The sequence below is a fragment of the Lycorma delicatula genome, chromosome 1 (genome assembly GCF_047948215.1).
Source record: "Lycorma delicatula isolate Av1 chromosome 1, ASM4794821v1, whole genome shotgun sequence".
Classification (NCBI taxonomy): domain Eukaryota; kingdom Metazoa; phylum Arthropoda; class Insecta; order Hemiptera; family Fulgoridae; genus Lycorma; species Lycorma delicatula.
In genome coordinates, this window is record NC_134455.1 from 331,198,057 (window position 1) to 331,223,556 (window position 25,500).

General features: G+C 29.1%; 1 pseudogene; it reads right to left on the reverse strand.

Annotated features, from left to right (window-relative positions):
• Window positions 1-253: 253 nt before the first annotated feature.
• LOC142334256 (prolyl endopeptidase-like) overlaps window positions 254-25,500 on the reverse strand; it is a 61,024-nt pseudogene continuing 35,777 nt past the window's right edge.

Sequence of the window (25,500 nt, forward strand, 5' to 3'; positions counted from 1 at the left end):
AATAAGAAAATTTATTTTTAAAATTTCTTCAGATTTGAAAGAGTAGAGTCCCTAGTAATGAAAATGATATAAACTTAAATTTAAAATTTAACAATATAAATTCATCTCACTTTTCATCACCAAAGAATTACTTGTTAGACATCGAGCATACAGTGCTAAGAGTAAAAAAAATAAATTAAACTTTTGTATGCTATTGTTTATATGTAAAACACATAAATAGCAAGGGCTAAAAGGGTAAATAAATTGTAGACAGTTTTAAATACATTCTAGTTTATTTAATGTTAAGAATAAAATTGACAATATATTACAAAATATTATTACAATAAAATAGTATGGTAAGTAAGTGAGACAAGTCAAATATAGAAATATGATTTTAAAATTCTCTGCTCAATGTACTATCAATCAACAAACTGCAAACCAAGTGTTTCTGATAAAAAGCACAAGATATCAGTACTTTGCTCAATCTGTAAAAGAGATAGTTGATTATAAATACTTAGGAAGATGTGAAATAAAATTCAATATGGTTAAAATTTGAACCTTCTTAATTTCAACTTTTAAATGTTTATAAAAAATATTCACTTATGCATATGAAACAAAACATAAATAATAAACAAAAATTGCACTCTTTGGTGAAAAGAAATTTATATATATATATATAATTTTTTATACATATTTTAAAGTGTTTAAGAAGTATTTTTAACTAAAAGAAAGATTAAACAATACCTTAGATGCGTGAAAAACAGAACAATACATCGTAATGTTTTGTTGACTATATAAAGCCTGTAAGAAGTACAGGCATTACAGCAAAATTTATTTGAAAATCTGCTTGAAGCTTAATAAAAAATTATGTGAAAAGAAAATGAATTCGTACCTTTCTTTATTCTGTTTATTTATTTAAATTTTACTGTCACTAAGTTTGCTACTATAACAAGTATTGTATGATGTTGCAAGATTCTGAATAAAGTTCAATGTTCAATGTTTTCCTAACATCACTGAACACTTGTGTTACTAGTGTACTTGAGTCAACTGTACTTGTATATATAATTAGTACAGGGTGATTTTTAGTCCTGTTACCCAATTGTTAATGTCTGGTAATTTTTTTCTAAGAAAGGGAAATTTTGTTTTGTGACATGAAGTTGGTAGCGCTACTCAACCAGTATAGATACAGCAGTGTGAGTTGATTCTCATTGAGCTGTGTAAACTTTTGTGCCGTTTCCAGTTGTGTTACGAACAGAATATCTTTTACCATAGAACGAGTTTTCATTCTTGAACAATATTTTGCTACGAAATTGTATGCGAGTGTAAAAGAATCATTTCAAATTAAATTTGTTGGTGTTCCAAAATGTCAATTTCTAACCTAGCAAACTGATTTCGAGAGACAGGTAGTGTTTGCAACAGAAAACGTAGTGGTCGACCAACTCGCTTGACAGATGACATTTTAGAGAATGTGAAAACAAGACTGTTCAATTCTCCACGGAAAAGTTTACGAAAACTTTCCAGCAAGTTGATTTGTCATATTCGAGTGTTCAGAAAGCTGCTAAAAAATTGAAATTGTATCCATATTGCATAAGATTAGCCCAAGAGCTTCAGCCTCCAGATTTAAATAAGCGATTGCAATATTGCTGTTAGTTTAGGTCTCTTGTAAACGATAACGGAATCAAATTTTTAAACACACTGTTCTTTATTGAAGAAGCTTGGATCCATCTCGATGGTTGTGTGAACAGTCGGACCCATATTCTTTGAACAGACAGTAAATGGTGAAGTATACAGGAATATTGTGCGCAAATTTGTGTCCCTCCTGGAACCTCAAGAACAGTATTGGTGGTTTCAGCAAGACAGCGCTATATGCCACACGTCTCGAGAAACCATGGATTTTCTGCAAGAGTTCCTTGATGATCGAATAATAAGCAAGGGCTCATGGCCTCCAAGGTCCCCAGACCTCACATCTCCTGACTACTTTTTGTGGGGCTATATTAAGTCCGAGGCCTTCAAAAACAATCCTCACACTATTGATGAACTAAAAGTCAATATTACAGACTTAATCACAACTATTTCCAATGCAACTCTTAAAAAGGTTTCTGCTAATATGCTAAAAAGAGTCCGTGCATATATAACCGCAAGGGGTGGGCATTTTGAGCATATTCAACAATTATGTAAGTAATAGCTTTTTATTAAATCTCTTTTATAAGTAACAAATACATTTTTTTATTCCACCTAAATTTCCCTTTCTTAAATTACATTTAAAATTGGGTAACAGGATTAAAAAATCACTGTGTAGCATTGTCACATGAATGTTGGTTCAAGAAAAGATGAAACCTACTGTTTAATCATTTATTTTAATTAGGCTTGCAGCCAGTTTGAGATAGTTTATATCAAATTGAAAATAAAATAGGTATCTTACTGTTAAATAGATTACTGCTAAGTAAGCCTGCTATCAAAATTTATCAAAGAATTCTGAAACAATATGTTGATATATTGTTATACCTAGAAGAATTAATCATGTCATTTATGACATTATTAATATTATGGTAATATAGGATATATTGCATTTATTACCTGAAACTAGTCGTATGCCATAAACTTATTTTTTAATTCCAATTAATAAATTAGTATGATAAACGATTTACTTACTTACCAGTTAGCGGTAACAAATAAGAAACTTAATCCCATTTAATACTAAAAAATTATCTGTTAACACAATATATTTTCAGTGAATATCTAAAACAATATTGAAAAAAGATTTAGCAAAATAACTTACCACCTTAGCAGTTGGCTTTCCCCCACCATGACCTGCTTTTGTTTCCACATGAATTAGAATGGGTTTTGTCTACAAAATTTAAAATAGAATAAATTAGAATAACAATCTCGCATGCTTTAATTAATTAAGACAAAAATTCATTTATAAATATCTACATTTTATTTTTTTCTTTCTTTTATAAAATCAATTTAGAAAGTATCCAAATCATTGGCCTGAATTTTTCTCTAAATTTATGTTCATTGATATTTCAACAATAACTTTATATCACTATAATTAATTTATATAAGATAAAATTCTCTATTTTATTTTTCTTCTCCAGCTCTTAGTACTTATATAGAATATTCCTTCTGGTTTCAAACTGCTTTATCTTTAAAAATGAGTTTTATTTTTTCAGTCCTTTTTCTTCCTTCTTTTATGCATTTATCTATGAATCTAGATAGATACTGCCATATCTTTTCAAAGAACTTTTTATGTATTATTCTTCCTATGTTATTGCAATCTGAATGATCTCAAAATTCTAATTGCTTTTTCAATTCTTATATGCAATGTGACTTGTTTATGAATATTTTCTACTTGGTGGACTTTATTCATGGAGAAACCACTTACTACTGTTGGATGTCTATGATAAAATAAAATTAACTTGACAACTAGCCACAGACCTGAATATAACTTGCTACTATGTATGTTTTGATGGTTATTTCTAATACAAAGCAAAATGTACTGCGCCTTAGCCTTCTCTGTTAAACTATCTATAAATTTCTCACTTTTTATAAAAATGAATCCTTCTAAGAGTATGTTAAATCTTTATTTTCCCTGTTCTGACTAATGTTCAATTATTCTAGAAAACAATGAAAACATCTATGAAAGGTTTTTTACATTTTGAAAACAAATCTTCTTTAAAGTCATTACTAAAACCTAGAAATAATATTTACTGAATTTAAGAAAATCAACATCATTTGAAATAACATCTTTGAAGATTTCTTTTTATATGAAATCCAACAAACCAATATTCTTTATTCATGAAATTTTCTGTCATGAAGATCTAAGGCAAGAAGACACTCTTAGTAGTAAGCATTTTACTTGAGTCAACAACTACTCCATCAAATTTCACACATGGGACTGCAAATCTGAAAATAAGAACTAAGGGTTTCCACCGAATTTTAAGATTCATTTTTCCTCACCAATTTAGTAAAACTTTCCTGACTCATAATGTTATGCTACTGCCGCCTGCAAAATATATATTTCATTTTACTGCAGCCTACACCATTCCCATAGCTGCCCAACTGACGCCTTTTTTTATTACTTACTATTACATTGATTTTTAAACTTTACTTTTTAATTTTTTTTTTTTTACAATATATATTTAAAATTAGGCTATTTTTTTGTGATAAATTGTTCCAGTAAATTACACTGCAAACAAAAACAATTTAATAAGTTTCTTGCATAAAAATGAACTAAAGCAATTTTTAAAAATAATTGGCTCGCATCTAAGATTGCTTAAAAACTTTTCACAAAAACTAGCTTACATTATTATGCAAAGTAAATAAAAAAAACAATATTTAACAACTTGTTTGTATAAAAATGCTAAGAAATGCAGATATCAATTTAACAAAGAATATATATATATATATATATGATAAAGGAAAACTTGTGACTAAAAGTAATGCAGATAAGAAAACTAGAACAGAACACCTTATTTTGTACAGAAAACAAACATTATTAACATTTACTTGAAAAATATTTTGTCATTATTATTTTAACATATACCAAAAAATTAAAATAATAATATGAGATCATATTACAAACATACTATTATGAACGTATAAAACACAGAGTAACCTTACTTCAATATCTTTAGATTCCTAATGGTTTGCCCTTTTCTAAAAGTTTAATTTTGGCAGCTATGTTATTCTTCTGCCAAGATTGTAGGTCTCAACTTTTTCCTTTCTTCTTCCAGTTTTTTAATTTCTGCTTGCATTTTCCTTTTCAGGGCTCTATTTTGTTCTTGAGAGGAATTTCTTATTTTTTCTAGAAGACATTCTTCATATCATATTCTAAAGCTTCTCACTGCAGTGAGCATTTTTTGGTAATGAAAATATTCTCCTTGTCACTAGTATCTACAATTACAAAAAAGCTTTTCATTGATAAATTATTGTCTCTTCGTGTAAATTCTCCTTAAGAGATTTGTTAATGGAAAATCCACCTCTGAAATCTTGCAATTTTTCCTGATTTTTTTCTTAAAATTCCTGACTACGTTTATATTTTCTGACTTTTCCTGTCTGTGGGAACCATGTAAGTGGATTAAGTAGGTTTGAAGAATGATAATGTTCTTAAAAATATGTTTTACATTCTTAACCCTCTGCGGGCGGCGATGATTTATGGCTGGAGGCAGAAGATATTTTCAAAAAAAAAGTTCTTGCAAAAACTATTTAAAGTAACTTAAAACATGAATTCATGCATAAAAACAACATATACATTGTGCTTTTGCTGAATTCTGCCACCAATATGGTTAAGGAACACTGTTTAATTTTTCTTGTGAGGAAAAGCTTATGCAAAAACAACACAAGTCTCACTGAGCGCACTAGAATTTGCAAACTATAGGTGATGATTTTGGTTATGTTTTACATTACGTTCTTTTCATGTAAAAGACACTGAGTAATAACAGTAACATTGATTTGAATAAAAAAACAGCAATTTTAAAAAAGTAGTGCACCTAGGCAGGAAATAGTATAATATGGTTCTATAATAATAATAAAAATATTTTTAATCGTTTCCTTCTGAATTTTTGTCTTGAAAATTTTGTTTGAATTCAAATGAAGCAAGCCAGAAATGAAGTTTTGGAAGGAACAGTTTGTAAAAAAATTACTTAAAAATGAATGAAAAACAAAAAAAATGCACATGTCCTGTTATACATGCACGGTCACTGAACTCATCTGATAACTGAACATCTCCTGCAATATCTTGGAATTTATATGTAACTACATGAAAACAAACAGCCAGTCACATTCAGATACTCATATATGGGTTTCCGCCCATGAAGGGTAAATAATGGAAAATTCAAATCTTCCTTTCATGAACACACCAATGTTTGGTCCATAACATTTTTAAACAGCCTGGACTTTTAAATATCAGTGAAAATATGATTATCACACAGCCATAAATAATTAAAATTATCAGAATGTAGAACCTGTTTTCTATCTACAGTATAGTCTGTAAGAGACAGAACACTTCTCTAGTCAATAAAATGAAATGATGGGAATGATGAATCATTAAAAAGTAGCAACTGTTATACAAAAAGCTGTAAAGGTTAAGTGCCTTAAACCAGATTTTAATGCTTCATTTACCAATAAATACCATAAACATCAATTTTCACGCAGTGCTTATTACCATCAGAATCATCTATCATTTTTTAATGTTTTAGTTTTTTAAGAAGCTCAGATTTATATTGTACCTATGCATGAATATCTACAGAAACACATACTCACTCGTTTCCCTGACTTCTGGCATAATACAAATGATTAAACAATTTTAAATTCTCTGATTTTCCAAACTGTACTTCATGAATAAAGGAGTAGAAATTGATCACCCGAATTACTATGCTGTCTAGAAGCAGAATTGAATAATCTTTGAATAATATGAAATATTATTGAATAATCTTTACCCAGTATGAAAAATTTACTACTAAAGAACTGTTTTTCAATTTAAGAAAATAAAATGCCATTGCTATTTTCACACCAAAGGAAGAAAGCTGGAGCAGGCAAGTAAGAATTACTGTATTATCAAAAAATATTAATGCTTAAGCAAAATTTAATGTCTAATGGATTAGAGAGTACAATACATGAGAATATAAGTTTGGTTTTAGGAGTATGGTACAAAGGTCATTCTGACCTGCAAAATGATTTTAACAGGATGCATAAGAATAAATTGAGTATTATTGCATGGATTTTATCTAAAGTAACCATCTGATAATTGGAATGGAATAAAATGTTTAAAGTTAAAAACACACAGAATTATTTCCAATCAGAACATGGATCAGGGAGCATTTAAGAGTAGATGAAGAGACAAGCTCTGATTCAGAAAGGAGTGAGATTGATGTAGCCTGCTATCCTTGTTGCTTTTCAACTTGCATATAGAAGAAGACGGAATTGAAAGTAAACATTTGAGTGTAAGGTAAGAACATCTTTATTTCTTTTTCCTTGGGTAGTTATCCTACTTCAAAATTCTTCCTTTAGTTTTCTATACTGATTCTTCTGTGCGGAGGATGAAAAGCAACAAGGACACAATGTGGTTTATAGTAGAAACCAAATACTAAAAGGATTTAATGCTAAAAGAAAATTTAGACTGAAAATAAATAAAGTTAAATAAAAACAACAAAATACAATGGAAAGGAGGTAATGAGGAATTACTGTATTTACTTGCATGTGATGCACTTTTTTTTAAAAACCTATGGGTGCATGTGATATGCGGGGATTTCCAAATGAGGGTGCAATATCTGCATTTACCATTGGGCTACATATTGTGATATAATATACTAATATACGATAGTAATATAAACAAATTGAGTATTTATTCAATTTACCATATCAGCAATTTAATGTTAAGCAATTTAATGTTTATATTCACAATATAGGCTGTATTGTTATTACTTGTCATAAGCATACGGTAATATTGTCTTAATAATAATAAGTATCATAATGCTGTCTTAATATAGTACTTATTAAAAGAAGCATTTTTGTTTATCTCATTTCTGGTTATTATAAGATTGTTGTTATTCATCATCCTGTATTTTTATACAGAACACAAATTATCTCAGCTAAATACAAAACAATACTCAAATTCTGTGTTCAGTTTATACTTTAAGCAAGTAGGTAATGAGTTTTGTCAAACGTTTGCATACAGTTAGTGAAAAATTAAAAGTTACTTGCTTAGCTGAGGAAGTCAGTAATCATGCTGCAGGCTATAAATACAATATTCCAGAATGATGTAAAACAGATTTGAGAAAGAAAAAAGAGAAGCTTATGGATAGCAGTAAAAGTAGAAGAGTATTTTGTGGAGAATTCAGAAGTTTCCTCAAGTAGAAGAAAAATTTGTTTTCGTACATTCAAGACTTAGACGAGCAAGGACTTTGTTTTAACAGAAATGGTGCAATTAAAAGAGGTAATTAAATCACGAGGAAATTTAAAATACTGATTTAAAAGCAAGCCGAGAATGGTATTATCATTTTATCTATAGTTACGAATTATCAATAAGAAAACACATCTATTTGTAAGATGTTTTTGAGGAAAAATTATTGGCTTTCTAGAGACAAGTAATTCAGTTACGACATGAAAATAGCTTTTTCATGCGTGTGTACTTGTGATAATGAAAAACAGCAATGTAGAATCATGCTGACAGTACTTGCAGATGGCAAAAAATTTCCACCACTTATTGAATTTAAAAGAAAAACTCTAAAAGAGTGACAGATAAAATGTGTGTGGGAGCCTGTGACCTGGTGCTCATTTAAAAAAAAAATTGAAAAGAATGCTAGTGATGGACAGTTTCTGTGAACATGTAACAGACAATGTGAAAAAAAGACTTTGATGAAGTAAAACAGTGCAGGTTTAAATTCCTACTGGAATGATGTTATTACTCTAGCCAATATATGTTTAATGAGCCTTTCAAAGCTCATTTGAAATATTTTTATTCAGAGTGGATGGTGACACAATGCATGAAACGATTCCTACAGGAAAAGTGAAAAAGCTGAATTTGATATTAATATGTGAATGGATCTTGGCTTCATGGGATCTTACTTCAAATGATTTAGTTGTAAAGAGCTTCAGGAAATGCTGTATTTCTAATAGCGTAGATGGAAGTGAAGATTCTGCCATATGGGACGATGAAGATGATCTGTCCCTTGTCAAATTAAGTTGGGAGATTCACACAGCGATGAAGATTAAAAAATAGGAAAGAATCCTTCTTCAGATTTACCATATTAGTATTTCAACTTGCTTGCCTTTTAAAATGATGGTACAATGTTGCTACAATAGGGTCTTTGTTCTTTTTTGTTTCATATGTGTCTGTTAGCCTACCAGTATTTCCATATTTTTTTGTGTTTATTAATGTACCATAATTTTTGTATATAATCTAGTATTTAATGATAAATTAAGTAAATGTTATAATATTTAATTTTTATTGCTCAAAACATAAGTAAAATCAATTGAAAATTGTATGTCTTAACTTTTTCCTCAAAAACTACACACCATTATTTTTTGGGTATATATCTTACATGAGGGTTGTATCCTACACAATTAAATATGGTAAATATTAAAGATAGATGAACACTATATGCCACATTTTGCAGAATTTTATTATTTAGACAGCAAAACTATGTAAAAGAAACAATCACATACAAAGTAAGCTGGCACAAGCAAAGAGAGCTTTTGCGGAGAAAAGAAGTCTGTATCAAATATAAATATAAGTAGAAAGAAATTTAAAAAAAATATATTTGTACTGTAGCACTTCAGGTTGTGAAACACAGACAGTAGGAAAATAAAATGAGAATAGATGATTTTGAGTAGTATGCAATGCTAATATAATGTATTATATTACAATTATTGTATTGTACTGTATTATATGTTAATGTAGTGTTATATATGTTACGCATACGAGGTCTACAAATAAAGTAATGAGATTGGTTCAGAAAACATTTTATTTGCAATCCAATTATACATGGAGTCTTATCACCTTCAAAATAGTTCCCATGGGAAGCCATGCAACGCTTCAAACATTTTTCCTATTCTTCATAGCAGTGTTAGAACTCAGAATATCCTTCAGGTGGTCGGTTACATTTTTTAAAATGTTTTCTACTGTTCCAAAATGGTGTCTCTTTACAGTAGGGAACAGTAAAAAGTCACAGGGACTCAAATCAGGTGAATAGGTGGTTGAGGAACTACAGGAATGATTTTCTTTGCCGAAAACTCATAAATAGAGAGTGCAATATGACAAGGCGCACTGTCATGATGCAGCATCCAGTTGTCTTTCGTGGCTGATCTCATGCGGGCAACTATTTTCTGCAGCCTTTCAAGAATTTCTCGGTCAACATATTGATTTACAGTCTGTCCTGTACGCAGAAACTCCTTATGGACAACACCATCACTATCGAAGAAACAGATTAGCATGGTTTTGATTTTTTATTTGCTTTTTTGGGTGAGTTTGAAATGTCCCACTCCTTGCTTTGGTAACATTTTTTTTGAAAATCAGGATCAGTTTTAATTCACCCTAAAAGATTGCAGCACACTTCCACCCTATTGTTTTTCTGTTCAACAGTGTGGTTTTTTGGGACCAATTTTGCACAAGCTTTTTTCATGTCCAGTTTGTTTGTCAAAATTTGATGGAATATGGTTCAAATTCCATTGTTCTGCAATCATTCTGACAGTTAATCGCTTGTCGTACCATATCAAGTATCTGATTTGCTCAACACTGTTGTCACGTTTTGACGTTAACAGTCTTCTAGAGCATGGATCATTTGCAACTGATTCCTGACCATCTGAAAATGCTTTAAACCACCTAAAAACTTGGGCTCATGACACAAAGCATTATCTCCATATACCATTTTCAATTTTGAAAAAGTTTTAGTAGCATTCTCACTGAGTTTAACACAGAACTTGTTGCACAATGTTGCTCATAATTAGTTTCACTAATTGTAACAAAACAAAACCTCATGAAAAGTTTGTTTACGTCTCACGTGGCAACAATAGACTAAAAATATTAATACCTAATATAAATCAGCTGTTCATATAACTGTATGTTTACTAGTAACTTTACAGTGTTGCCACTTTGGCTGCCAAAAAAAATTAGTCTCATTACTTTATTTACAGACTTTGTATATATGTATTCTGCAAAATAATGTTGAAAATTAGGCAGGTTGATATGATCTGAAAAGAAGACATCGTTAAGTTGAATAGTAAAGGAGAATTTCTCGGTGAATCTTGTAAAGAAATCAACTAAGTAAGAACAGGAAATCAACTAGGTCAGTGGGCCATGTATTAGGACATCCAGGTTCAGTAAATTTGGTAATACAGGGTTACGTAGAAGGTAAAAACTGTTGACAAAGGCAAAGGTTGGAAAATGTAGAACAGAATTGAGAATGTAGATGTACTGAATATGAGGCTAAAAATTATCACAAAATAAAAGGGAATGGAGAATTATATCAGATTGGTTCTGACAAAAAAGAAATTACCTAGACTTTACTAAAAGAAAAACCTATGAGCAGTATTATTCAAATTGATGAAGTGAAGCCAGCTATCTGCTCAAGACTAAAAGAAAACCAATAGGATTCAGTTTTGTTTCTTAAAGGTAACGTTGTATTCATATTGCTGCTTTAATAATGGCAACTCAAATGTGATGTTCAGCATCATCCATCCCATATCTCTGATTTGGCTGTAGCTGAATATAACCTACTTGGACCAATGAATTAATTATTATCTTAATAGACAACACATAAATCTAAACATTTTATGGAGTAAAATAAGCCAAGAACTAAATAAAAGTACCAACAAAGTATATAAGATACAAAGTAAATAATAAATACAAACCTGTTTTTTACTTTTACTTAGAACATGATGGAGTGTAGCAATGAATTTTAATGAATGCAATGGCACAACTCTGTCATCATGGCTAGCAGTAAATAGTAAAGTTGCTGGGTACTGTCAACAAACAAGAATAAAACAAAAATTCAATTATAAAAAACTAATCCATCACATATTTTTATTAATTTATCAATAGTATAGCTATAGGAGGTGCTTGTACACTCAGTGTTCCATATTTAATTATGAGATTTTACTGCTCTAAAGTCAATGAGAGTAATACATTTTAAAGAATTCAGGGCTTCAAAAACCTATTTACTATTCTGGTACAAAATTTTTATCAGATATGATTATCACAAGAAATAAAAAATAGTCATATTTTTAAATTAGAGATGTCTGACATACTTGTCGTATAGCTATGCCAACAAACAACCTAGTCATATGGAGATCACTAAATTCAGGGCTAAATTTAAGGACTGACTGGACAATACTGAGTCGAGAATTGGTTTGATTGAATATACAATTGCGAAAATGATAGGAGTTTCTAAAACCCCAGTGTCGTTGTTAAACTCTGGTGATGTGCAAATACTGTCAAAATATTTAGTGAATCAGGTGACTGAGTGAATTTTTGAAGTTAATGGTGGTGGTTCATGTAACTTTAGGCAAGTGAACCTTCAAACTCAGTCCAAATTCTGCTCTGTTTAACCCAACTGTTGATAGTAACTTCTGCCTTTGGTTTCAACTTGCCAGACCTAGGTTTAGATTCACTGTAAACTACCTACGTAGATGATACCTATCAAGCCCCACTTAAAGCAAAGAAGGCTGATTAATCTGTCCTCTGGGGGATGCACTCAGTATACCTTTATAAATACATTTATATATTACTTATACATTCTCAGTTATTTTTTTTAGTCAAACTTTTCAAGACTACATCCCTCTCTATAATACATATTATATACATATAATCCAACTTGATCCATCTAAGTACAGAAATTATAACTTAAATAAGATAAGACGTACCTTATTTTTTAATACCTTACAATAGCGTTTTCGTGGCAACCCACATCTTCAGTTGCAATTTACTTTTTAAGAGTTTATATCAAACTGCATATTATACTCAAATACATATAAAAAGATTTTTTTAACATATAAATTTTTTTTTAATATCACAAATTAAAAGCTTTTTAAAAATATATAAATTATAGAACTTAAAAATTCTAAAAATTACAAAAATATTAAAAACTACATATATAAAAATATGACGTCGGATTTGTTAAAAAATTAAAATAAATAAATAAATAGGATAAAATGTACCAACAAGTATCTTGGGTAGCCAATGTTATAGTACTGTGTGAATTTGAATTAAATTGGATATATGCATTACCATTATTTTTATCCGAAAAAGTGCTGGCATCTACTACAGTCTTTATAAGTGTGTTATCTTCATATTCTGTTTGTAAGTTGATCAAGTTGAATTTCCTTTTATATTTATATATATAAAATTTTTCAAAAATATCTAATTACTTTTATTATTATTATTTATATTAAATTTCTTGATTTCCATTATTTCCAATTTGGTTTGAATCGCAGATAGAATGTTTTTTTGTTAATGAGATGGTTTCAGCAACATAAGATAAACCAAATTTTCATTTTTATAGTGTCTAACATTACAAGAAATCTGGTTTTAAAACATCTACTACTTTTGCCTATATAAATGTGGTTACAGTCATTACATTTTATGTTACAAATTCTACACAAATTGTTTAAATTATATGAATCAGTATGATTACTGTTTTTTAAATGTTTTATTATATGGTTATTTGTCTTGTATGCAGGTTTAAATTTATTTTTATCATAAACCTTAGTTATATTATCAACAATGTTATCAGTATATAAAGATTTTAAATATACATACATGGTCAATGTTTGAAATTTGTTTTTTTTTATACATTATCAATTAATTAAAGAGTCACTATAACCATTATGTGTAGCAATTTGTTTTATAATATCTATTTCTTTGTTTAATTTATTATTTTTATTATACTGTATATAATTAATCGCTCTATTAATCATGTTTGTATATGTATTAATTTCTTCTTTTTTTGTGACAAAGGATGATTTTATTGGTTGTGGATTTCTATTAATTTTGATACTAACATGTAAGTAATTTATATCGATTTCAAAGGTAAATTTCAAACCATTATAATATGAATTTAGTTTATTCAAAATTATTAGACGTTCACTGTGTATAATGGGATTATAAACAAACATATCATCCATATACCGAGTCCATAATAGGATATCATGAGTATGAATAATGCCATAAATAATTTTATAAAAAATAAATTAAACAAAGAAATAGATATTATAAAACAAACATAATGGTTATAGTGACTCTTTAATTGATAATATATACAAAAAAACAATTTCAAAACAATACATCTCTAATACCAATAAATGAAACGAAAAATTGACAACATATATTTAAAATATTTATTACATACTGATAACATAGTTGAAAATATAAGGTTTTGTAAATTTAAACCTGCATACAAGGCAAATAACCATATGATAATACATTTAAAAAACCGTAATAATAAATTCATATAATTTATACAATTCGTGTTGAATTTATATAGGCAAAACTAGTAGATCATTTAAAACCAGATTTCTTGAACATGTTAGACACTATAAAAATTGAAAATTTGGGTTTTGAAGTGGTTTTGATGTTGCTGAAACCACCTCATTAATAACAAACATTATGTTTCTGATATTCAAACCACTTTGGAAATATTGAAAATATAACAAAAAATAGAATATAAATAACAATAATAATAAACATTTAGACATTTTGGAGAAATTTTATATATGTAAATATAAAAGGAAATTCAACTTGATCAACTTGCAAACAGAATAGGAAGGTTACACACTTATATAGACTGCAGTAGATGCTAGCACTCTTTCAGATAAAAATAATGATAATGCATAAATCCAATTTAATTCAAATTCACTCAGTACTATAACACTGGCTAGCCAAGATACCTGGTACACATTTTATCCTATTTATTTATTTAATTATTAATCAACAATTATAAAATTTTTTACAATAATATTACATTATTACAGAAAATAAAAACACCAACAAACGGCAAAATGTTTCGCTTCAAATGTGAAGCTTTATCAAGTGCAACTACAAAACACAACCTACATATTTATATGATCTACACTACTGGAACGGTCCAATAGAGATAATAATTGTAAAAGATTTTATAATTGTTGGTTTACTTGAAGATCTATAAAAATAAAATATTTGTGATCCAAGTATTTTATCTGTGTATTTGTATTTATTTTCATTCCTACAAGTGATTTGTTTGTGATCTGAATATTTTATGTTTCTGTTTTTATCGAGAAATATTCATTCATGATGTATATGTATATGTTTAACTCCACTTTGAATACAGTCTTTAAGAATACATTCTTGCTAATCTGTCAAAATAAGCAGTAAAATAGACATCATTATAAACAAAGGTGTATTCAGAACTGGCCTTGTCCTGTTCAGAATTAGAGAATCAAAGAGGAAATGGATATACAACAACTGATTAAATGATTACCATGCATTTTTCCAAATCAAACTTCTCAAACAATCTATATTCATGAAAGACAAAATTAAATTCTTGGATTCAAAATTCAAAACAAGTTTTCTGTAAATCCAACCCCTGAATACACATATTATTATAATCCCTATGATTAGGAATAGGAATTATATCAACATTTCAACAATAATATACAAACAAAATAAATGATATACAGAAAAAGTATTACAATAAAACTGATTTAAAAATGAAGTAATTTTACATGACAATATAGTCAGATACACCAAAATTCATTTTTGTCTTCATAATTTTGCTGTTCCAAAGTTAGGTTTGTAATCAAATCTTGACTCTCTCTCTTTCTAATTCACCTTCTATTTTTTTTAGCAACCTTAACAGATCTAAAAAGCTCAATTCTGCTATACTAATCTCTGTATCTTTTTGCTTATTTTGTAATTCTTTGAATGCCTAATACAATTCTGGATGGGTTTACATATAATGATCTGGAAGTGGTTACGTCAACCCTAACTTACAGTATGTTTTTCCACTTTAAAAAATCATGTGACTTTTTGCCAACAATTCAAGAATTTTCAGGGATTAAGATACAATAATTCTTGGGCAATTTTCTTAAAAATTATAAATTAAACATTTTTTACTAGCAACATGTTTTGAAACTGCTCACAAATTTCACCACAATCTAACTGGATCTTGATTATACAGTGTTTTCATTGATGTTTTTAAAGTTTTCACATTCAGGTAAGCGACTTGCAAACATCACATGATGCTCTTACTACTTTAAAACTGCTGGGCATTTTAAAAGAATAATCCCTTATCTAGCTTTACCTTTGAGTAATGCTTTACTATTGCCAAATATATTTTGATTCTCAACATATTACAGTCTAAATGTATTATTATGTCTTTTACTTGTTGTATAGTGGTTGTCTTTTCCTTTGAAAATAAACAAACCTTATATAAATATATTTCTTGCTATCTATAAAACAAAATCCATTCTTTTTAAGCAAATGTTCATTGATTAAATTTAGGTGTTTTAAAACAAATTTTTAAAAATTTACATGTTGTGTATTTATTTCCTAAAAATGAAATTTGAAATAGGATTTGGTAAAATGAATTTAGGGGAAATTATAAAATATTTGATAAATATTTTCAATTAAAAAATTTAATTACAAAAAAAAATTTGAAAAAATGTTAATTAGGAAAGTGTGTAGAAACACACTCAGTGGCTGCTTATTACATGTTCTGCTAATTGCCATACACATTTAATATGATGAAGTGAAATCTCAATAGTCAACAAACTTTAAATGTGGACATTATTCTAATTATTATTTCTGTTATACATAATAAAAAATATAATGCTAAGTTTTTATTATTTTATTTTCGTTTTCAACAAGATATTAGTTACATTATAAACATTTTGTAAACTAACCAGAAAGGTAGAAAATTTTAATTTTAGCCTCTGCATATAAGTAAATTTTTCATTTACATTCTAGGCCCAAAAATTTCAATTTATATACAGGGATTAATGTTAACCCTCCAAGTGCTTTCTATTCATATATCACAAATTGGGTACTAACTTCAAGTTTCATTATAAACTAAACCATACTGTTTGTAATATTGTTTATAATTCTATTAGATAGAATCAAATGTTAAAATGAATCAAATGTTAAACAAATGTGTACTTTTATTATCTATACTATAACCCTTTACTACATATTGGCCCTATGCTATAGCCTGAAATAAATATAAAAGCTTATTTGAAGCAATTAATTTAAGTACAGTGTAATAATAGATTTAAAAAAAAAATAGTTTCAGTTCCATGTTTTGATAATCCTGGAGAATCTGATTCTATGAAAATTAAACTGGAACAAAGGAAAGGTAATACTTGTTTCTCTAATCTCAAAATCATCACCCTTATATACAATTTAGTTTTTTATTAGCCTTATTCTTAAAAATCATTACAAAAAATAAATCGACTTTTTCACAATACAATTGTTGAAAACCTTAGTTAATTTTAAACAAGTTTGTATAAATATTATGCACACATGTGTCATGAATGAGGAAATATTGTTAATTACTGATATTACATTAATGGGACAAGTTACAGACCATTATTTACTTTTGTTTTTAAGATGTTAAGGACAAGAAAAATTTTGTTACAAGAAACTTCACAGTAATATTACCTGGACATCACCAGATGGCTCTTTGATGTTATGCAAAGGAGAATATTTATATAGATTTTCAAAGTGCTTCTGATCATCAGCACTTCCATAATCAGACACCCACATGCTTCCAACAGTAAACTTATGGTAACGCAACATATCCAATACACTGTAAAATAAAAAACAAAATAAATTATGAAAAACTATTATTACAATATTAAATAAAATATTTTCAATAAAAATTAGTTACATAAAAAAGAATCATCTTGAAAGCTATTTTAAATTTATTAAATTAAAATACATTTATTTAAATTAATTACACTGGTCTACAAGAATTTGGTTTGGTTTGGCTTATAATTTCAGCTTATTCTTATCTATTTTTTTGCTGAATCCAAGTATGATCTCAAAATTTGTCTAAAGGTAAAATGAATTTGTCATTTGATAAAATGACTCATTTTCTCTATTAAAACTAAATACTTATAATGATTTATTGTGAGTCAATAATAATGAATATGAGTGTCTGAAGGTATTTAAAAATGACCCCAGGTATACTTCAAAAACACATGAAAATGACACTATAAACAAATTATTATAAAAAAATTAATGAAAACAGGTATTTTTATGCTACTTCATAGAATTATGTAAAAATAAATCATTTATCAATATTTAACCTTTGATTTGATTAATTTTGCAAATTTTTTGCTGTTTGTGGAAAAGTGTGGTTTTTGAAAAAATGTCTAGTTTTTCATCAATATTTTGTTTATTTTTAATCTTATGAAAAAGTAAATACCACCAGTAGAAAACTAACACAATTTTGCACAATAACCCTCCTAAACCCTTTTTTCTACAAGCAAAATTAAGAAATTATGGACAAATTATTAATTTATCCTTTAGTCTTACTGTATATGAGAAGATAGTTTCCAACCTATTCTACCATAGCAAGATTTTGGTGCTTATTGTAAAATTTGCTAGCACCCTTTATTTTTCTCATAGAAAAAGTACCCTAGTTTTTTTTATGCAAAATTTTCCCAGCCATTGGTGCTTTTTATTTTTATATGTGATTGAAAATAAAGCCGCTATTTGTGAAAAACTAAACATTTTTCCTTAATATGTTAATAAACAAATTAGATAACTACTCTCTCATGTCTGCTAGGGCACACTTTTATTCTACATACTTTTCTGAACCCGTTCCGATAATTTATTTGTTGTTGTGAATTTTTTCAAGGTTAATACCTTTTTGAGTCTCTGTTGATTCAGCTATAAGAGATATGGGAAGATATAATTTCATCATTATAGCTAACTATGAACCAGGCTTATACTTAACAACAGATAAACAGCTCAGTATTTAGAGGAAGATCCCTTTAAGATGTACATCCCAAGAAACACACGAAATACAGGATTAAGATAACTATGATGATATGTGATGTTGAGTTATTTTATAAAATACCCTTACATTGATAAATAACGGTCATTATAACTAATTTCACAATAAATTTTCATCATATAATATTTCATATAAGTAAAAATCATTATATAACTATAAGTAAAAATAAACGAGCAAAAAGTGTTTTGCAGGACAGTCAGGGTTGTCATATTTATGTTTTAGTAATGTACATCAGTAAAAACCAATGACATAAACTAACAAAACCACCATAAAACATAATTATTATTATTTATCTTCATTCATAAAAAACATAATAACTTACCCTACTTGGATAATTGCTGCACCATAAAGGTCAGGTCTCTGATTAATACAAGCTGCAACTTACAAGACCACCATTCGAGCCACCTTGTATTGCAAGAAAATGTCTAGATGTATAACTTTCTTTAGTGAGATATTCAGCAGCAGCATGGAAATCATCAAATACATTCTGCTTGTTGAATAACCGACCAGCATCATGCCATTTTTGACCATACTCCCTATATAATTTAAAAGTAAATTATTTCAAAACAAACTACATAAAAAAGAAAAAAGTTTTAAACTGATTAACAGAATTAAAAACTTAAGAGAAAATAATAAAACTGAATGAGTTATAATGAAAAAAGAGAATAATATAATCATAATAGAAGTCTGGCATCTAAAATTAAAGTTGCATAAAAATGGCTATATTATATTCATACTCTTTAAAAACTGAGCTAATTACCATAGAGTACATAGGTATGTTTAGCTAGTGGTGCATATGAGCTGCATGAGCTCTTAGTTGTCTTGACCTAGTAAAAGATAGAGTTTCAATCTGCAGACAAGAATAGAGAGAGAGCAAACCTTCATCTACAATCATAGTTAAGAACACTCGGCTTCATAATTTTGCCTTTAGGAAAGCCTTTAACTTTCAACTGATAACACCCACATTCAGAAAATCAACGATCTGGTGCATGCAAATCGCCGATTTAATTGGTTGCTTTAAAAACACAAATCTGAATTTATTTTAAATTTTTTGCTTGTCCTTTTTCAGCTTCTTTCTTCATAACATTATAAATATTGATAACTGCTCAAAGTCTGACTTCTGATAATCCTCTTTCCCACAATTTTATCGGTTTTTGCTAACATTGTGGGTTTATGTTTACATTTCAATAAATTAAATTTACAAACAATTCGAATAAAGTTAACTAAAAAATAACTTTTCTTTAATTAATAACCTTCTTAACAAACAACAGCTGCAAACAAAGGTCGATTATGTAAAATCCAGTTATAAGTTATAAAAACCCACACAATGTTTCAGAAAAGTACATAAACATAATCTTCTATGCTCAGGGTTCCGATATTAACTAACAAGTTGTTTACCCTCACCACAAACAAGATCTTTTTTATCTCAAATTTTATTAACCCTGCAAATTACTCTAGTAAGAATTTTTTATATATGTGTTAGGTCAGTGGTGTGATAGTTTAACCTGTTGATTTAATAAAATTATGTATAAAAGTACTCTTTTTTGTCTATGCAATACATGTACTTAACAACTGAATCAAATCAGATAGTTGGGCAAGAGTAAGATTATACTTTATTCTACTGTATTAATCATTGTGTTATATTGCCGACATCTTCCAGTCCTTCATAGAGCAACTGATGCCAGATGAATGACGTTTCATGTATTACCAGCAGGACAGCGTAATAGCACCGCAAGGAAGCCCACCAGGCTGATCTATTGGTTAACTCGTCACCACAAATCAGCTGATTTCAAAGTTGAGAATTCTAAAGTTCAAATCCTAGTAAAGGCAGTTACTTTTATATGAATTTGAATATTAGATTGTGGATACTGGTGTTCTTTGGCGATTGAATTTCAATTAACCACACTTCTCCAAAAGTGGTCAACCTGAGACTGTACTAAGACTATCACAAAGACGTCATTCACATTCATACATCTCATCCTCTGAAGTAATACTTCACAGTGGTTCCAGAGGCTAAACAGAAAAAAGAGAGGCTGGGGCAAGAAGGGTGTCCACACCCGCTGACTTCCTTGGTAGGTTGGCCAGGCCTGCTGCTCTGGTCTGTATGTTGGCATCTGTTGGTATGTTAGACCAGCAATGAATTTCTTTTTTCTTCCATCATCTTCTTCTCCTAAAGATGGTCAGTGATAAAATAAGCTCTTGCTGTGCTGTGCACCTGTTTACATACTCGTCTGTGATTGAAGGGGCTGTAGTGCTGCTGTGATGGGAGAGTTGCACAGTCAGCTGGCTTGGTGCAGAGTTCTTGTGCAGGCACACAGGCATACTGTACTCCCATTAACATCTGAACAGCTAGCATTGCACTCGGCAATATGAAGCACAACATGTATGTGGCAACAATATATATATATATTTTTTTCAATACTGTTTTACTTCTGATAACTTTTGAAAGTTTTTATTTGTTATTTTTTTACCATTAAGAGAATGTTCATTGAATTATTTTGAATATTGCCCATTGTTTGTCAATAGTTAGTGAAATACAACTCTCATAAAAATTAATATTAATAATGGTTTATTCCACCATTAATAAATTACATAAACAATACACACAAAAAACTCAATTCTGAGGTTTTTCTCTGTCAAGAAAATTACTGTTCCTTTTGATAGTGTTCAACAGCTCTTGGCATGAGGCTAGTTATTTGTGTTTCTGCTTTTAAGCCAGGGAACTGCAGCACAAATTATTATACAAATTTTGTCTGCAAAAATCTTAATGTAAAATTTTTACAGTAACACATTTTTATAGGCAAGATGTTTCTGTTATCATTCAAGAAATTTCATGTTGATTCATTTTTACTAGTTTGGAGTGATATTATCAGAGGTTCAAAAGTTGTCAGGCAGTCACTGAGTTTATCTTTCATAGATAATTTACCTCTGAAAAATGTGCATGATCCTGAAAAATGTTTAAGTGAGTAAGGATGCATCCATGTATTTCAGACTATTTCCTTCATATCCATTTTTAGAAGGGATAACAGATATTCGTGGCAGAAACTGTACTCGCTTATCCAATACCATAGTATCATAAAAAATTAAAGCACAACATACATTACCTTATATAAATCAGTATTGTTTATTTGTAATAAAATTTTAGAAAATATAATATAAAAATATATGTAATGTTTTTTAATGCAAGACTGTACATTTAAAAAGACCCCTTCCTGGAATCAACATGTTACTACTTTTTTGAAAGTTATATAGTATTTGGTTCCTAAGAAAAAATTTCTTCATTGCAGTTGGTATTCCTGCTCTCAAGGTCCCAGTACACACTCCTGCTCTCTGTTTCAGTAACAAAGTCATGACTGACAAGAGCAGAAGCAGTTAGTATTGAGAAGTGGCTGGTGACATGTGTTTGGATGCACAAACGACAACGCACAGAGCAAAGAGTCACAATTAATGAATGCATTTATAAATGCTTTAACAAGGACCTAACTCTAAAATAACAATGCTTGATTGGAAGAAACTTACATTTGCATCCAGAGTGTTAAAGACAGGCCACGTTGTGGATGACACAAGGGCAAACAAATGCTGCCAACGCTGATTCAATTGAGCAGTCTTTAATTAAATCCATTAAAACAAACAGCTAAACATTAAGTTCATGGTACATTAAAAACTGCAGTCAACAATGCATGATCATCTTTATAAAGGCTTGAATATGAAACTATTTCAACTAAGTTTTATGTAAGAATACTCTGATGGAGAGATGGAACAACGTGTTGCAATCTTCCTAGCATGATTTCCAAATTTAGTGTCTGGCACAAGAGTTTTGTTTTCAAATGAATGTGCAATTTATCGCAGTTCACAAGCCTAGAATATGGTTTACCTGGGCAAAGGAGAATATTCATTTTTTATGCAAGTTAGAAAGGCATCTACTGAATGAATGTCATGATTTGGAGCAGGATGACATTGTACTATTTGTGAAGACAATATTTTTTTGATGAATGTATAAATAGTGATTCTCATTTTCAAATGCTGGAAAGTCTGTTAATACCTCAACTCCAAGAGAAGGATACCATGGAACATATCTGGATACAACAAGTTGGGGCTACAACTCATAGTTTTTCAGGTATACTATTTCCTAAATGAACAATTTCCAGGCCACTGGATAGGCTGTGGTTTAGATCACCAGCCTCATTGCAATGGCCACCATGAAGCCCTGATCTTACCAAACCCGGTAACTCATTGTGGGGAATAATAAAGGCTTATGTATTTCAACATTGATACAACAAATGAAGAATAATGAAAAGAGTGGAGGAAGTATTTCTTACCATAACTTCCGAGATGCTTCACAACATGACTAAAAGGACATGGGTACACAAGGTGTATGTGCATTTAGCATGATGGTGCATTTAGATCCACTGGGTAAATAATTTGTAAGTACAAATATATATATACTACTTAAAATATGTACTAAATCCACAAAAAAAAAAAAAAAATATATATATATATATATATATCTGTTTAGGAGTATGGGGATTTCTTGGAGGTAATGCACCAAAAATTGAAAGTTTGGCACAGTGGGATGATGAGCTTGAGACAGTGCTATTAAAAGATTAAATTAAAAACAAATCAGTAATCAATTAAAAGTAACTATCTAGTAAATACTGATTGGATTTTGATGGGGCATTCTTATATGTTATAACAACTAATTAGCAACTGTATAAGCATTCATCTTAGTGGCAGTTGTTTGGGTAAATTAAAAGAATGAGAAAAAACACATTAAGATTAAATTACAATGTTGATATTACTTACCCACCCCCACGCAGATTAGCAACAGCTAGAATACCATTTAAATGTCGAATGAGTACAAGTCTGGTAATACTGAATGTTGGTTGTATACTTATATTAAAACCACCATAGCCATACAACAAAGTAGGGTTCTGTCCATTTAGAACAAGTCCCTAATAACACATGAGATAGAGAAAAAAATGAATGATCAATTTTATCAACCAAAATCTACATTTTTTTTATATAACTATAACAGATGATTACAAATACCAAACTAATTAATGACAAACATAACAAACATATGACTATAACAAACTAACATAACTATAACAAATGACTAGCCAGTTTTACAAATCAACACATTTTTTTTTATATCACCCAATTTAAAAAAAAAAACACTTTCTTATACACTATTTATCAAAAAAATAAATAAAATAATCAGTCATTCTTAAAAAAAAACATGTTTTATTACTATACACAAAAATTTTACTAATCAAATCTCATGCTAACAATGAATAAAGGATCTTTGTAAAGAATGATTTTCACAACTTCAAAAAATTTATAATCTATAACAATTAAGATACTTCAATTAATATAAATATTTCAGATTATTACTGCATGAATGAAATATATAATACTTACCAGAGAGAATACAACTCAAAAATAAGTACAATTGTGTAAAGAAAGTTATAAAAAGGAATTTCAGAAAGACTTTCAAGGCTTGCAGAAAAAAGCTTCAAAATAAATATACAAAAGAGTAATCCTGTAATAATTCAAATGTATGGCAATCAAAGTGATTTCAAGGAAGCTGAAGAAGCTTTTTGGAGAACTGGCCATAAAAATGATGGAGTTAATTTCTGTCAAGAAATTGGATTGCTTTTAGAATTAAGTCACACTTATAGACAAGAATATGAAAAAGTGTCCTTCCTAGTCCTTTGCTCTTGACTTTTCTTTACTATTTTCTGTGGGGGACTACAAACTACCACCAAATTACAGTTACCATCCTCCTTTATTTTTCAATAATGTTTAAAAATGCTAATCCTAACTGGATTCAAACCCAGATTCTCTGAGTGAAAGACATTATTCAGTTAACATCAAGTTTGATGTTAGCCAAGAAAAGGATCTTTGTATAGAACCATTTTCAACAAAATGGAAGCCAAGAAAAGTCAATAAAATAGTTATTTTATTTTGCTTTGAATCTGGTTATTTTTTATCAACACATTATTTATCAATACATAGCATTATTACTTTTTATCGACTTTCATTATATAAGGTGGGTAAATTTGTTAAGACTTAAGAAAAATCTTTCTTACAAATACTGTTTTAAAATTAATACTGTTAAATGTTTTCACTCAAAATTTTTGAATATGCATTCTGAACAGGTAAATATGCAAAAATAATTTAAGTTAACACGAGTTATGGGGAACCAAATTTTGAAAAAGTTTCTTACAAATGTAAATTAAAATTTTAGGTGTTTTATCTGAAAAAAAATTCAATTTTTGTTAATGAAATGGATAACCTTATACTTATCACAAACCCAATTATTATAATAAATTTCTCTAAAAAAAGTATATAACTTTCAGTAACTGAGAAATATCCCATCAGTTTATATTAAATATCTTTTGGTACTCTGATAAACACCTCTACAACAATGTAATTAAACAGCTTAACATAAAATATTTCCACTACAGAATGAATTTCAAGAAGAATTTTTATTATTATTATTATTGGTTGAGTGAAATAGATGTAAATAGAGGGCGTAAATTCTTACTCATCAGCAGTACTAGAGCTTACAGCTTTGTTCCTCTGTTGGGAACTAAAGATGGCATATACAGTATTTATACAGACTGAATAAGGAACCGAGCACCTTTTCAAATATGAAAGTTATCTGCATATCTAATATAAAATCCTGCTCTCCTGTATCCACCTACTAGCACTCAAAAGCAGACCGTGCTTGTACCTTTAACAAAGAATTTGAAGCTTAATCACTCATTTCCTAACAACAGTAAAATTCTACAGGTGATCTTTCTTTATTCCTCTATCAGACTTCTATTAACTGCCATAATTTAATTCATTAATGAAGTTTTTTTTTAAAGACTGATGACAAGAACAATCCTTTTTGCCCATTTTTTGGGCTTTACAATGGTAGCATGCAAAAATATTCTAAAATTATGTTCTACTTAGTGCCTAATGACAAATCTTTTTTAATGGTTTTCCATTTATTAACCTTTTTACAAGTAATAGCTAT